General features: G+C 40.9%; 1 protein-coding gene across 9 annotated transcripts in view; it reads left to right on the forward strand.

The window, feature by feature from the left end:
* The first annotated feature begins 7,271 nt into the window (after positions 1 to 7,271).
* GTDC1 (glycosyltransferase like domain containing 1) overlaps positions 7,272 to 16,004 on the forward strand; it is a 390,290-nt gene continuing 381,557 nt past the window's right edge. For 8 of the 9 annotated variants that reach the window (XM_081242639.1, XM_081242640.1, XM_081242638.1 and 5 more), the window contains exon 1: positions 7,272 to 7,355. The gene's annotated coding sequence lies outside the window, so the exon portion shown is untranslated. Of the gene's footprint in view, positions 7,356 to 8,401; positions 8,452 to 16,004 lie in introns of those variants that run through there. The other variant, XM_081242636.1, reaches the window with a different exon arrangement.

Raw genomic sequence — 16,004 nt, forward strand, 5'->3', positions numbered from 1 at the left:
GTTCTCTGTATGTGCATAACTATACCTTCCATGCACACAGTCTTCTAAATCACATCACTGCAGATCAAATATTTTTTTGCCATCTGAACTTGATTGCCTGACACTGATTCCGAGCAACAGATAATTACTGGAAGGGCTAAGCACGAGGAGAGATTATGTAAGCTTTCTTTGTTTTTTAAACAAAAACATGAATTTATCCTTGATAGAAGGTACAGGATGAACCACAGCATAAAACATTTCTGTCTCCAGGCCAGAAGGTAACAATGATAAAGCAAATTCCCTTGCATTATAGTGTTGGAATAGCTAAGCCCTAATTTAAAGAGATCATTTCATCAACAGAGAGTACATTTTATGCTTCCTGGGCTACTGATGTTTTTGGCCTCTTTAGCACCAAAAATGAGAAGGCTTTGCAGGCTAAATATGGTGTTGATTTCAGCAATATGTTAAATAATTGTTCATTAATACTAGGAATCCTTGGTCACTACTGACTTGAGAAGCGTTTGGGCCAGCAATTTAAACATAATATATTTCATGATGATTTTTAGAAAAACTTAGTTATTTTTCCTTCATTGAATTTAATGAAGCTTTCCAGACCATCCCAAGAAATTAACTGTTCCCAATAGACCCCCAAAACGAAGTATATTCCAAATAAAAAAGAGTGCTAATAGCATTCCATCCTTCAATAACACCTAACAAATTAACACACTCTACCTATCTACATCAGACAACTGAGAGAAGGCATGTACCTGCATGTGTAGACAAAACTTAGCCAGAGTCAGGCTTGGTTTCCTCGGATGCTAAAGCTGCAGAGCTACAAATGGAGGGGGCTTGACTTTCTCCTTCCACTCCATCTGCCAAAAACTAGCCTAGCCCGTTTCCAGGGAAGAAGGGTACTTGTTAATTGTCTCACAAGTTGTTGAACAAAAGAACATCTAGTTCAACCAAATTGTCTATTGGAAAGACTTTGCAAAACTATGTTGGAGTCATGTGGATCTCACAGAATTATATTTGTTCCTCTTTTATAGAAGTGCTAACTTGTATTCCTCTAAACCTGAAATATGAGAGGTTCCTCTTCCTTACTAATGAAAACCTGGAGTTCAGTGAGGTTATGTGATGTGTTAAAGGTAATATCCACAGCCCACATGGTTTGGATCTGACAGTTGACAGCAATGGAATCATAATTGACATGGTACTACATCTGCTTTAGTGTTTCTACTGTTAGACTCTTGCCATATCCCAGGAGTAAGAGTGGACTTAAAAAAAATTCAATTTATTAAACTAAAAACAAAAACAAAAACAATTCTCCCTTTTCTCCCACCCTCAATCCCCACCTTCGGCAATCACCAATCTGTTCTCTGTATCTATTAGCTTGTTTAAATACATATATTTCTTGGGATAAATACCCAAAAGTGGTATTGCTGGATCATATAATACTTCTATTTTTAGTTTTTTGAGGACCCTCCATACTGTTTTCCATGGTGGCTGCACCAGTTTACATTCCCACCAACAGTGCACAAGCATTCCCTTTTCCCTACATCCTCACCAACACTTGTTATTTCTAGTCTTTTTGATAATGGCCATTCTGACAGGTGTGAAGTGATAGCTCATTGTAGTTTTGATTTGCATTTCTCTGATGGTTAATGGTGTATAGCATCTTTTCATGTACCTGTTGGCCATCTGTGTGCTTCTTTGGAAAACTCTCTATTCAAACCTTCTGACCATTTTTTTAATCAAATTATTTTTTGCTACTGAGTTGTATGAGAAAATATTCACAAAATTTTCTTCCATTCAGTAGGTTGCCTTTTTGTTCTGTTGATGATTTCCTTTGCTGTGCAGAAGCTCTTTAGTTTGATGTAGTTCCACTTGTTTAGTTTTGCTTCTGCTGCATTTGCTTTTGGTGTCAAATTCATAAAATCATTGCCAAGACCTATGTCAAGAAGATTACTGCTTATGTTTTTTCTGAGGAGTTTCTTGGTTTCAGGTCTTACATTCAAGTCTTTAATCCATTTGAGTTAATTTTTGTATATGGTACAAGATAATGGTCCAGTTTTCCTAACACCATTTATTGAAGAGACTGTCCTTTCCCCGTTGTATATTCTTGGCTCCTTTGTCATAAATTAACTGACCATACATGCATGGGTTTATTTCTGGGTTCCCTCTTCTCTTCCACTGATCTATGTGTTTGTTTTTATGCCAATACCACAAAGTTTTAATTACTATAGCTTAGTAATACAGTTTGAAATCAAGGACTAATGATGTCTCCAGCTTTGTTCTTATTTCTCAAGATTACTTTGCCTATCCAAGGTCTTTTATATTCCATACAAATTTTAGGACTGTTTGTTTTATTTCTGTGAAAAATGCCATTGGTGTTTTTTTTTTTTTTTTTTTTTTCTTTTTGCGGTATGCGGGCCTCTCACTGTTGTGGCCTCTCCCGTTGCGGAGCACAGGCTCCGGACGCGCAGGCCCAGCGGCCATGGCTCACGGGCCCAGCCGCTCCGCGGCATATGGGATCCTCCCAGACCGGGGCACGAACCCGTATCCCCTGCATCCGCAGGCGGACTCTCAACCACTGCGCCACCAGGGAGGCCCGCCATTGGTGTTTTAAGTGAACTCTAATTACATTTAGAGCAGGGAGTCATTGGTGTGACTGATTTTGGGCCCAGAAAAACATATAAGATATGCCTCTATTGTATAAGTTTGTTCTCCCTTCAGTATAGAGACAAAAAATTAGACCTGACTGGGAATGTTTAAATGGGTTTAAAATTTTAATAGTTCCCAAATGTAAATGGTCTTAAAAGGTAAATAAAATGAGCAAATGCTTTGTACATTTTGAGTTATACTGATTCTTACAGTCAAAGTTTACTGTCTCAATTTCCTCACTTCTCACCACCACCCCATCCTATGGGAACTCTTCCCTTGGAGGTTACACATGACATTTTTCTTGTTAATTATACTAGCTCTTACTTAATGCCTGTTCTCCTTGACCTTTTTGCTGCATTTGACACTGTGGACTCTCCCCACCCAACACTGCCTACCACCCCTCATAAATACCCATTACTTGATCTCCTTGACATTTTTGTCTTCCCTGCTGACCTTGCCAACAACCTTGTCTACCTCACATCACCTCCTGCCCAGATTATCACCCAGGCTTCCATCTGGTCTCACAGGTTCTAATCTCCCCACCTCTAATCCAGAATGCCACAGCGACTAATCTTCCAAATATCTGTACTTTAACCTGATCTCAAAATCCCTTCTTACCTACAAGAACTTGCTTACCTTTCCTGTTTCATCTCCCTCACTTTCCTCCTGGCTCTTTATACTCCAGAAACACTTGGTCTTTTTTAGTCTCAAGGACACTAAGCTTGACCCCTCCTTAGGTCTCTGCAATAGCTAACTCTGCCTGAACTGCCCTTCCCCAGACCATGCCAGGACTGGTTGTTTCTTTCATTCAAGCCATTGTTTAAATGTTCCTCAGAAACATCTTACCTACTTTCCATACACTTATTTTGACATCTCACATTTTATTTTCTTTGGAACAATTATTGCTGTTTGATAATCGTGTATTTATTTGTTCCTCTCTGTCTCTCCTAAATGGAATGGAAGCTCCATGAGAGCAGGAACTTTTTATTTTACTGCTTTACCTCCAGAACTTAGAACATGCTTAAAGGTTAATGAAAATGTGTTAAATGATGAACAGTATCCATCATATCATTTCCAATTCATTCAAATCTGTTTCCCACTATTTCTATATAAGCACACTTTACAGTCCACCCAGGTTGTTCTCACCATCCATGGAATGTATTCTCTGTTGTGTCAAGTGTGTTGACATTTTTTCTCCAACCAGATTATAAGCTTATGAAAGGTAGAGGCCCTTTTATACTTTTCTAGCTCTCCAGGCCTAGCAGAGTGCCGAACAGCATTTGGTATGTATTTAACACTTATTGATTTATTTCCAGTTGTAACATTATATACTGCACTACCGAGCACTTTTACATCAGTGGGGCTGAAACGGAAGTAAAAATAGGTCGACCATAAAACACCAGCAAAGAGCCCATGACAGAGTAAGAGATTTTTTCTTAACTTCTAATTCGATTTGAGCAGCAAACTAAAGTTTTCTGGAATGAGGATGTGATGAATAGGAAGGTATACCTTGGGAAGTTTTGTGCTTCCTTCTCTAGCAATTGAGAGCCTGTACCACTGAGGGCTGATCATCTTCCAACTCTAAGGTGCTAAGGTCTATGTATACTGTTGTTGACTTGCCACAAACTTAAAGTCATCTTGGATTGCTTACTGATCTTTGATTCCTTATATATAACCACTAAACCCAAGTCATTTCCTTAGTGGCATTTATGTCTACCATTTCTTTTAAAATCCCACTTGCTACTTCAGAACCTGACAACGTTATGGTCTCCTGTCTCATTTTCACCCCCTCCCCCTGCCAACTTCAAAATGATCTTCCATTAGATCAAATCTAAATTTGTCAGGCTCAAATTCAGGTCTTCTACCCTATCATTTCAGCTTTGTTTTCTATTGTTACTAAGTGAACCTTCTGTTTTAATTCATCTGATCTCATACCTTTTCCCCATTGTTAGCTTGCTCATTTTTTCCCCAATGCCTTTGTCCAAGCAATTTCGTTTACCTTTTCCCTATAAACAAATCCAAATGCTACATTTCCTTTGTTGTCCTTTAAGAAAGCTTCCCTTGGGACTTCCCTGGTGGTGCAGTGGTTAAGAATCCGCCTGCCAGTTCAGGAGACATGGGTTCGAGCCCTGGTCCGGGAAGATCCCACATGCCGTGGAGCAACCAAGCCCGTGCTCCACGAATACTGAAGCCCGTGCACCTAGAGCCCGTGCTCCGCATCAAGAGAAGTCACCACAATGAGAAGCCCACACACTGTAACAAAGAGTAGTCCCGACTCACTGCAGCTAGAGAAAGCCTGCGCAAGGAAGACCCAACACAGCCAAAAATAAATAAATTAAAAAAACAAAAAGCTTCCCTTAATCTACATGGTTAATTTCCAATTTAAAATATGGATTTTATAATTGAATCCTTTTTTTACTAATGGTGAATTGTTGATCATTTTATGTTTCATATTTTACACCCCCCCACCCCCCCCCAAGTAATGTTGTAATTTTCTTGGCAATAGGGACTTCATAATTCTTACAATCATGCACAGCTCTTGGCACCTCCAAGGATGAATGTGTTTGGTTGGGACATGACTCCAGAGGCCTGGTCAGAATTGCCTGGAATAAAGGTGAACCCTGACCAGGTGAGATGGAGCTTGTGCAAAAGGAATTCTTAAAACCAGTGGATACCTTCCTAATTAATGCCAAGTATGATTTCATACATCACTCAGACCATGTAGGCGAAACGGCAGAGTTAAAGACCTCTGATGTTGAATAGCTTTATATAACTGGTAACTATAAGCCAGGTGCTGGCAGTTATGTGAGACAGAAGATCTGAGTCTGAATTCTGGCTTTGTTTCCAATTAATCTGGGCAATACTGAGTAAGTGATTTACCTTCTCTGGGTGTCAGTTCTTCAACAGTAAAATGAAAAGATTAGACTCCAGATGATATTAAGGACTAGATAAGTTAATTAAAAATTGTATGACTCATGCCTCAATGAAGATCCCGTGTGCCGCAACAAAGACAGGACGCAGCCAAAAAAAATAAGGAAAGTAAATAAATATTAAAAAAAAATTGTATGACTATTTCCATAGCAATGAAATGGCAGCCATAGCCTTTGGAGTTCTTCTTATGCTTATTCCATGGGATAGGATTTACTAGTTTTGTGTGTTGTTAGGAACACTCACTTTCAGCTTTTGGCATTTATACTTTTCTGTTTCCCAATTTGTGTTAAAGTGGATGGACAGAAAGTTGATAAGGTTTTCACATGCTTGTAATGCTGTTGTTCAGTTCAACGATGGTTTTAAACTCTGAGGGTCTTCATAGAGCCCGGATTTTGTTTAGAATGGAAGATAGTTTTAATTCTTCAATTTAAGGATAATATGTTTACTCACATAATTTAAAGCAACTTGTGGATGTAACTTTAAAGGCCTAATCAGTTTCCCTTATTTTGGTATGTCTCTCAACTCATTTCCACATCACAACCCAACTCTTCCAAGTTGCAGTTTTAAAAATGAAGTTTACCAGACTTCTAGTTACATTTGCATGTTTTGCCTTCTTCTGACTCATTTAGCCCACAAGCTCCTTCTAAATACAAAATCCTTTGATTCGGAATCACAGAAATTTAAATGTGGAAGAAACAAATTCCTCCTTTTACAGGTAATTAAACGAGAGACCTAAAAGATCCTGGTGCTCTTTCTACAGACTATGAATTTTATAAATAAAAGAACTGAAGTGAGATTAGGTTGCAGGGAAAAACAGGCAAAATTTGTGGACTGTAAGACCCCATAGAAATTGTGTTAATTGACATTTTATCGCAGAGAAAGTATGGATGGGAACGATGAAAGTCAAAGATTGTCATCACTGCTATCGCTCTGCTTTGTGATTTTTAACTACTTGAGTGACTCTTGAGGAGAGTGGGGCTGCGCACATACCATTAACTCCCAAACTGCATATGAAGTATTTGGAGTAGTGAGAACAGAAAGGACGCTCAAAATCTAGGTAAAGGAAGGAACGAGCCTGTCCAGAGGGTTCTGAGGGGACCAGGGGGAGGGAAATTAGGACGCGTTGGCCAAGCAGGTGCCTAGGAGGTGAGAGCTGCACAGCAGGTAGCAGTGGCAGGGAAGAAGCCGGGTACGTGGCTCCAGCAGGCCAGGGAGGGGTACGGAGACCGGGGAGAGAAGGGACCGGCGGGAAAACTGCAGGAGGAAACCGAGGCTGACCTAGTGAGCAGCGAAGACCTTCTAGAAGGAATGAGAAGTAAGGAGAAGGCACCAATGCAAGCTTACAACCAGACTAGGGATTAGGGAAAGAGTATAAACAAGCTTAAGGGGGAAGACGCGGGTGCTGACCAGAGATGGGAAAGGGCGCGCGGGGAGGTGGGAGGCGAAGTGAGGTCCTAGGGCAGTGGGCAGGTGAGGAGAGGTTCAGGGTGTGGGGGGGTCGAGAGCCGAGGAGGCGCGGCTCGCGAAGGCGGGAGCGTCTGCTGAGTCAGGGACCCGCAACAACCTGGCCGCGCAGGGGGCGGAGTGGTGAGCGCGTGGGCGGGCCGGGAGGCGGGGCCTGCGCCTGACGCATCCCAAGGCCGCTGCGGCCGCGGGCCGGGCCGGGCGGGGCGGCGGCGGCGGCGGCGGCGGCGGCGGCGGGGGAGGGGCACGGCGTCAGCGCGTCGCCGGCTGGGCCGCGCTGGTGGCCAGGAGGGAGAGACTAGGAGGAGGAGGAGGAGGAGGTGAGTAGGCTCGGGGCTGGGGAGCCGCGCGGGCCGGCGGGGAGGCGGGGAGCGCGGCCCCTCCCCTCCTTGGCGCCCGCCTCGCGGGGCCGCGCGGCTTGGAGTTCCCAGAGGGGCTGCGGCAGCGGCGGCGCGGGGAGCCGGGGGGCGGAGCTGAGGGCCGCGCGGGCGGCGCGCTTCCCGGACGCACGCGCTGCGTTCGCGGCGCCGCCGTCCGCCCCGCGGCCTGAGCCGGGCACCCCGGTTGCTGTCTCAGTCCTGCTACGCGCTGGCCATTTTGTGACCTCCTTTTCTTGGGTTCTGCGCGCCTTGCGGGCCGGCTTCCCGCAGCCAGCGCGCCACAGGCCCCTCGTCGCGCGGCCGGTGAGGGTGGCTGGGGGCGCGTCGCCTTCTCTAGGGGAGAAGGAGGGGCCGGGCTCCCGGCCTTGGCCCGAGGAGCCGAGTGGCCTCCTTGCCGACCACGAGACTGCCGGGCCAGTGGTCCCTCGCGACGCGCGCCGCCAGGTCTTCCTGAAGGACCCTTTGCGCCTGGCCCCATTATCGCCCTAATTCTCCTGACCTCAGCAGCCCCTTAGTCCGCGGAGGCTAAAGACCTCGCTCACTCTGCGCTCTCCCCGCCCCCTTTCCTCCTCTGACGATCCCGCATATACTTATTTTAATCGGGACCCAGGCAGTCTGTTCGGGGTGTGGGGGGGGAAGGTTCTCTGAATTTGCCCTATAAATCCAGCTGTGTACCCAACAGCGAGATTGCAGTACTACGTTAATTTAACCTTTAGTCTCGAGGGAGTTCCTTTTTTTTTTTGGTCTCCCCTCTCTGGCAAAGGCAACGTTTAGAGTTTTCTGAGAAGTGTACTGCATTACATTGTCTTTGAGATAATTCTTAAGTTAGCGCTTGGAGGCAGTGTGATGGGAGGTTCAAAGAGAAGGCTTTACACTTTTTCCTCCACCTGTATCACAGTTTGAAATGGAAAACGTGCGTTGACGGTGATTTTCCACACCAGGTGGGTTGCAGAATGCAGCCCCCGTGAGCCGTGGCTCTCCTTGGTTATTGGGTGCTACCCCTGAAGTTGATTTTAAAGTTCAACAGAATGGTCAGGTAAAGGAGCTGCTGAAAAGAAATCCAGTATAATTCAATAGAGCCATTTTATTGGATTCTATTAACCTGTTTAACCTTAAGCTAGAGCATGGCAGGAGTTTCATGTAGGAACCCACATACCAAGTGCAATATTGAATTTTAATTAGTGCATTCCAGGTTTGATGTGGAATAGATTCACATTTCTCACTGCCTTTCATTATATATTTTCCTTAGGATCTTGTATTTAAGAAACAGTTTTAGTATTGAGGGTGGGAGGAGTACCCTTTGAATTATGAAACTTTCTTTGACGAACTTGAAAACTGGGTAGGTAAAATGTGAACCGTGATACTGAGATAAGGTAGGAAACTGAATTTTATAACATTACCAATTTGAGAAGTTAAGAAGGCTTTTTTACTCCTGTTTTGAAACCGTGTTGACGTCTTAATCTGACAGACTGCAGAAATACAGAATTTTCTGTTTGTGAGGAACTTCAGCAGTTAACTATTAATTATTATTAATAATTAATTTATTCCAACCCTATTATTGTGCAGAGTAAAAATAATCCAAGTTTCCTGAAGAGATTTAACATGAAATGAATAGAACTTAGTTGACTTAAGCGAACACTTACGTAGATCATTCATACCTCCCCAATGGATATTTTTGTACCAAAATTTGTTTTGATTTTGATGTCTTAAAAAAAAAAAGCCAAGTAATTACTAACTTTGAATTTTTTCCCGCTGTTTTGAGTATATGCCTTAGTTTGTGATTTGGAGTCATTAGATCAAATGTACAAATTATATTTAGGCAATCTTTACATTTTATCACTTGAAACAGTACTTTCCAGTTTGTTTGAATTTAGTAACTATTTTCACTTTGAGAATGTTTATTCATATTCTTGATTCAGATAGTCTGTGTCAATTCCAGGAGATTGGCATTGCAAGAGTCCTAGGGTTATGGTGTATGTAACCTTGATATTAATTATATGCACATGTAGTCATCGAATTCCAGCATCCTCAGCTCCCTTCTGGTAGTGGTCCTCAATGCAGAAGTCCCCAGGTGCATTTTCCCTGGTGTGGCTTCATGTAAGGTGGGCTGTGTTTTATTCATCTTTGTATGCTTCATGTCAAGTGAAGTGTACTTTGTAGTGCTTGTGGTTTTGTTGGGCTTAATCAAATTTAAGAAGGCAGCAGAGTGCTTGGAAGTCATGAATCATGATATTATAAACTTGAAGTACCTCATTTCCATTTTTGTGTTGCATAGATACTCTGTTAGGCTGAATTCCAATATTGAAAGAGGTAGCAGGTATCTAATATTTTAGATAAACTGAGGCAAGAGCTTAACATTGAGAATTTTGTTCTTTAACATACATTACCCACTGTGAAATTGGAAAAGGACACCATTATTTAAAGTTTTTGATAGGACACCTCAGTTGAGCTAAAATAATACAAATTTTCCACTGGAGCAAAGTTTGCGAATTGTGAATTGAATGACCCTAATTGTTACTGTACGCCACGTTTTAAGGCCTTGGTTTCACTTTATAAAGATATATTTTTCAGTACATAGACTTCTGGAAGCAACATGACTTTTGGAGTTCAGACTCCTGTGGTAAGCTGTCCTGAAATGATATTTTAAACAGTTTTTGGCTGATGCCTTGTGCTTCATGGTGGTGATAATGAAAACAAACAAACAAACCCCAAACCAAACAAACCTTACTGTATTTTCTTTTTCCCTTAGGCTTATATTCTTTCTTTAATAGATTATTATAGTGTGCTTTGTTTATTAAAAAAAATTACTGAGGAAAATTTTCAAGCATTTCTTTTGGAAAGTACCACCACTCCACCCTTTGAATAGCCTTGGCAAGTAATGTTTGGGCAAATGCAGGGCCATTTCCATAGTGTGATTCCTATTTGAGTATGTTGAGTTATATGAATAATAGTTTTCATAGGGACATCATCTTTGGACTACATGCATTTTTTTCCCCCTCCTGACACTATTACTGAAAACAACTGTACAGTAGAGTATGATAGTGCTTAATTTGTAGGGAGCAAATAATTTCATATCTATCATTGCTGGTTCCTGTGTCAGTCCCAGGCTACCTGGCCCACCCACTCCCTGTTCTGTCTTTTCCACCCACTTCTTGAATTGATTTTTAAGACTGAAAATACCTTAAGATCCCCAGCCTCTTCAGGAGGTGGGATCTGGAATTATTCTGGTGCCCTCAGCATCCATTGCTCACATAGGTATGGTGTCTTATTATATCCTTGGGATGTACTCACTTTGACTGAGTTTCAAAATGAGATTCTCATTTGAAAAATGTTTTCACTCATCAGGAGTTTTGAAATATATGGCATAAACATTTTAGGGAAGTATGTGTGAAGCATCTAGAATATATTAATATAGATTTGATTTAGATGGAATTAGGTTATAGAATCAGACAATTGATAAGAATTAGTGAGACTGTCTAGTCGTTTTCTCCCACACTTGAAGGTCACACTTAAGTCATTTAAACTCAAGATTACAATTTTTTGGAGTACTTATTTTTAAAAGTGAAGCAGTTCTGCAGTATTTCCTTAGCATAAAATAATCCATAGAGTTGATATATTTCTTTTATTATTCCTTTTTGTATTCCAAATCCCTTGTGGACCTGGAACCTTGTCTTGAGCCTGCTCCAGAGCTCTCCCTCTCCTCGCCATCCTCTCTCCCCTCAGGGAACTTGGACCTGGTCTTGTCCATGGTGGACGGTTGGGGTCCTACTTCAACTGGGGCAGAACTAGCAGAGTCAAGATACTTTGATACTGCTTCTCAGACTCACACTCACTGGATTGACTTCTTAGGTACTGAGGACAGGACAGCTGAGAGCTGGGCTCTTTGGCTGTTATAATTTCAGCTGTTTTTGAGGGTCAACTTTCATTTGCATCTGACGCTAGGACACCCTGGTCATCCAGTCATTACGTAGATCCCCTTCCTGACTACCCTGCTCTTGGTTCTCTGCCTTCGTAGCTGAGTTACTTACTGGGTGATTTCTATCCAATTTCAGTGGTAACTGATTATTTTCAGGTGTTTGATTTTCTACCCAGGTTTTCTCTCAGTTTTGAGCTTTCATTTGACCAAATATCTGTTATACTTTCCCATAGCACATTTGTTCGTTATCTGTCTTTCTTTCTAGACTGTGTGTACCCTGAGTGTTGGGACCGAATTTGTGCTGTTCCTGTTGGTGTCCTCAGCACTTAGTACAGTACCTGGCACATAGCAGGTGATAAATAAATATTGATTGGATATAATCAATAGTATGTTATCAGTATGGGAAACCAGTTTTCATATAGAAATTGAGAATTCATACAAGAAGTTCAGACATTTCATTGCCATCAGAAGTACTAGGGAGTCTGTATATTTTAAATTATAAGCATATCCACATACAAAATAGCATCGTTAGTCATCTGGCAGGGAGTTTATTTAAGAAGAAAATATATAATTTTTACCATGTATTGTTAGGTGTTGCACATTTCTGTTTTTCTGGAGTTTGATTAAATGTATATTATTTTATATTTCTTACAAATAGAAGTTTTATGGCACTATAAAAAGTGAATTTAATGGCCCTATTTTTTTTTTTTGTGGTACGCGGGCCTCTCACTGCTGTGGCCTCTCCCGTTGCGGAGCACAGGCTCCGGACGCGCAGGCTCAGCGGCCATGGCTCACGGGCCCAGCCGCTCCGCGGCATGTGGGATCTTCCCGGACCGGGGCACGAACCCGTGTCCCCTGCATCAGCAGGCGGACTCGCAACCACTGCGCCATCAGGGAAGCCCTAATGGCCCTATTTTTGTGTATTAGTAATTATATACTAAAGAGTAACTTCTAATTAAAAGGCCCTTAAATGCCTGCTCATAAAAAAAGAGAGACCTCTTTGATTTTGTCCTCCATACAATCCCAGTTATTGTATTGAGGCAAGTCATCAAACTCTTTAGTAGTCTAAACCTTTAATTTGGTTTCAGAACAGTAGTCATGTATTGAATACCCAAATTACCATGTCTTTAACAAATAATGCAGACACTTATTAAAAAAGTAATGACCATAACTTTTCGTGTAGAATTTCTTGTGCTAATTTTTTAAAGAGGACTGTTGAACTGTATTCCCCATGAAGCCCAAAATCTCATACTTTTAAGGATAGTGGAGTATACATTTATGTGTAGAGAGGAGGGGGTGGTAATTTTTGTAGTGGCATTTTTTTTTTTTTTTTTTTTGCGGTATGCGGGCCTCTCACTGTTGTGGCCTCTCCCGTTGCGGAGCACAGGCTCCGGACGCGCAGGCTCAGCGGCCATGGCTCACGGGCCCAGCCGCTCCGCGGCATGTGGGATCTTCCCGGACCGGGGCACGAACCGGTGTCCCCTGCATCGGCAGGCGGACTCTCAACCACTGCGCCACCAGGGAAGCCCAGTAGTGGCATTTTTAAGTGGATAGTTTACTAATTAGGTGAGGTAAACACTTTACAACTCTAAGAGGAAAACTTCAATTATCTGAATGAGATGAGGTACATGAAATTAATTCAGATAAGTGGGGGAATCCTTAGTGTAAATGATGCATGTCAAGGGCCATGACCTCAATCTTGATTTTTTTTTTTCCTATATATCTGTCAGCTGGTTTTACATTACTAGATTCTGATTCTTTTTGGTCATGCTGGGAATCATTGATGGAGGAGGTAAAGTTTGCTCTATAATTTTTTTTTCCTTTGCCACAGGGAATCCAGAATATCGTATTCTGTGACAAGTATAATTGCTCATCTCTTGCCTGTACTGCCTGCCCTTTTAGGAGGTACACCACAGCCTTCCATGTTGTCACCTTCCTGTCAAATGTCAAATGTGTTTGGGGACTCCTTGAGAATACACTTGATTTGAAATTAAAGCCACACTCCTCTGTCCAGTCTCAAGATGTTTTCCTGCAAGTTGTTGCAACAAGTTGGGAGGGTGAATTGAGCTGGATAAACCTTGATTCTTTTCCTGTCCCCCTTGGGGTTTAATATTTAAGCAGCAGTTTGCACTGTAAGCCCTTGAAATAGAAACAAACATTGGGGCATAACCCCTGACCTTTGCAAATCCTAACTTGAAATGAAAATTTTTGTGATTGATTAGAGTGTTTTAGGAAAATGATTTCTGCTGCCATTTACTAAGGTTTGCAGCATTCCTGGGCTCCTGGCATCTGAAAGTTATTGTGCAATCTGTAGATAGTCTGTGTAGCTGTGGGGACATTTTCCTCTAGGCTTTGGTTTTTTTTTTGGTATGTTTTGTTTAAACAGAGGTAAGCTCATCTTAGCAGCAGAGGTGTGTGCTATCTGACACCTCTGTAAGTGAATATTACTTCTTTCTTCAGCATTACCTATAGATGCTTTACTTAAACCACCTCAGAACATGGCTCTTTATTTTCAGCATCACCAGCTTCCTTATCACCTCTTGGTCTTTGAGATACAAGACGATTCATATCATGGTTGCCTTGGGTAGAGTGGATATGATATCCGCAAGCTCTGTATACAGACTTTGTGAGCAATTTCTAGTTCATTGCCTGAAACCTTCTTAAATACATGCAGGCAATGTGATTGAAGAGTTTAGGCTTCAGGGTCAGTCCAAACTGATTTTGACTCTGTACCATTTGTGAACAGCATGTGTTTGGGGGAAGTTAGTTACTTCTCTGGGTTTCAGTTTCCTCATCTGTAATATAGGAATACTATCAGCTTAGTGTATTGAGTTTTTTTTAAAGAGTAATCTTAGCTGTATTGATTTGTTGTCATGTGCAGATAAGTGTTTAATAATGTGAATTAATGAACTATTTATCTGGATCATACACGATTTTAAAAAGAAGTAGATTTTGTTCCATTTGATAACAGAGATAGTCAAGTAAGCAAGAATTATTCCAAATAGAGGTCTTGCACAGTTGACTTTGTTTTTCTTTTATTCCTGTAACTGCTTTGCTATTATATGTTTTATTTATTTATTTATTTTTATGTCTTTTTTTTTTTTAATTTTTATTTTTTATTGGGGTAGAGTTGTTTTACAATGTTGTGTTAGTTTCTACTGTACAGAAAAGTGAAGTAGAGTTCCCTGTGCTATACAGCAGTTTCTTATTAGTTATCTATTTTATACATATTAGTGTATATACGTCAATCCCAATCTCCCAATTCATACCTCCACCCCGGCCTTCCCCCCCTTGTTTATTCTGTACATCTGTGTCTCTATTTCTGCCTTGCAAACCGGTTTATCTATACCATTTTTCTAGGTTCCACATATATGCGCTAATATACAATATTTGTTTTTCTCTTTCTCTTTTAAAACTACATAAGACTTTTGCAACAATCTATTTATATACAAAGGATATACCGATATGTGGGATAGGGAAGTAGAATGTGGAGTGTACTTGCTGGGGTAAGACAGACTTGGATTTGAATATAGATGATCTAACATTTGGGTAACCTTGGGCAGGGTTCTTTACTTTTTTGATTAAAAGTTTTCATCTGTAAAATGGGTATTAAAGTTTAAAGAGTTAAAAAGGGAAAAAAGGATAATAAAAAGGTTGTTAAGACTTAAGAGATGAGGTACGCAAAACATTGAGTAAAGCTGGAATCCATAAATACTGATAATTGTTATTATGGCTTTGGAAAAGTGGCTTTACTTCTCTGGACCTCAAGCTTCCTCATCTGTAACATGAATATGTGAGAAAATTAATAGAGTTATTATGAGTATTAAATGAGATAATGTAAGAACTCATTCAATGTTAATTGCTACTGTTATTTATATTATTATTAATTCAGTTTCAGAACAAATTGGACCAATTTTGAGTCAAAATGAAAGAATTCGTACAGATATTTAATATATTTTTTATGTTGGGGGATATTTACTGTGGATTTGGGGATGGCAAGTTATCATGCATTAGCTTTCAATGTTTCCTTAAGACAGCAGTAGTTCTCAAGTTGTGGTATACAGGCCTTTTGGGGTCACTGAGACCCTTTCAGGGGGTCCATTAGGTTAAAACTATTTTTATAGTAATACTAACTGTTTGCCTTTTCCACTGTTTTTACATTTGCCCTGCTGATACTAAAGGAATAGTGGGTAAAACTGTGGGTATCTTAGTAGATATTAAATGGCAGTGGCACCAGGGTGTACTAGTAATCATTGTATTCTTCACTACCACGCATTCACTGTAAAAAAAACAAACAAAAAACAAAAACTCAAAAAGCCAGTTTTACTTGAGTGTCCTTAATGAAGCAGTAAAAATTATTAGTTTTATTAAATCTTGATCCTTGAATGCATTGTTTTAATATTCTACGTGATGAGATAGGAAATATGCAGAAGGCACTTCTGCTACATATCCAGAGTACATTGTTTGTCTCAAGGAAAACCCTTATGTGTTCTTTTGAGTTGTGAGCTGAGCTAGCCGTATTTTGCATGAAACATCATTTTTACTTGAAAGAATGAGTACCAGACAAACTAGGATTATTTAGACTTAGGTATTTGGCAGTCATTTTCTTGAAAACGAACACAGTGAGACTTGTCACTTCATGGCAAAACAATAGACAATGTTTGTTGCTGGTG

This window comes from Mesoplodon bidens (genome assembly GCF_964165515.1).
Source record: "Mesoplodon bidens genome assembly, chromosome: 8".
Classification (NCBI taxonomy): Eukaryota; Metazoa; Chordata; class Mammalia; order Artiodactyla; family Ziphiidae; genus Mesoplodon; species Mesoplodon bidens.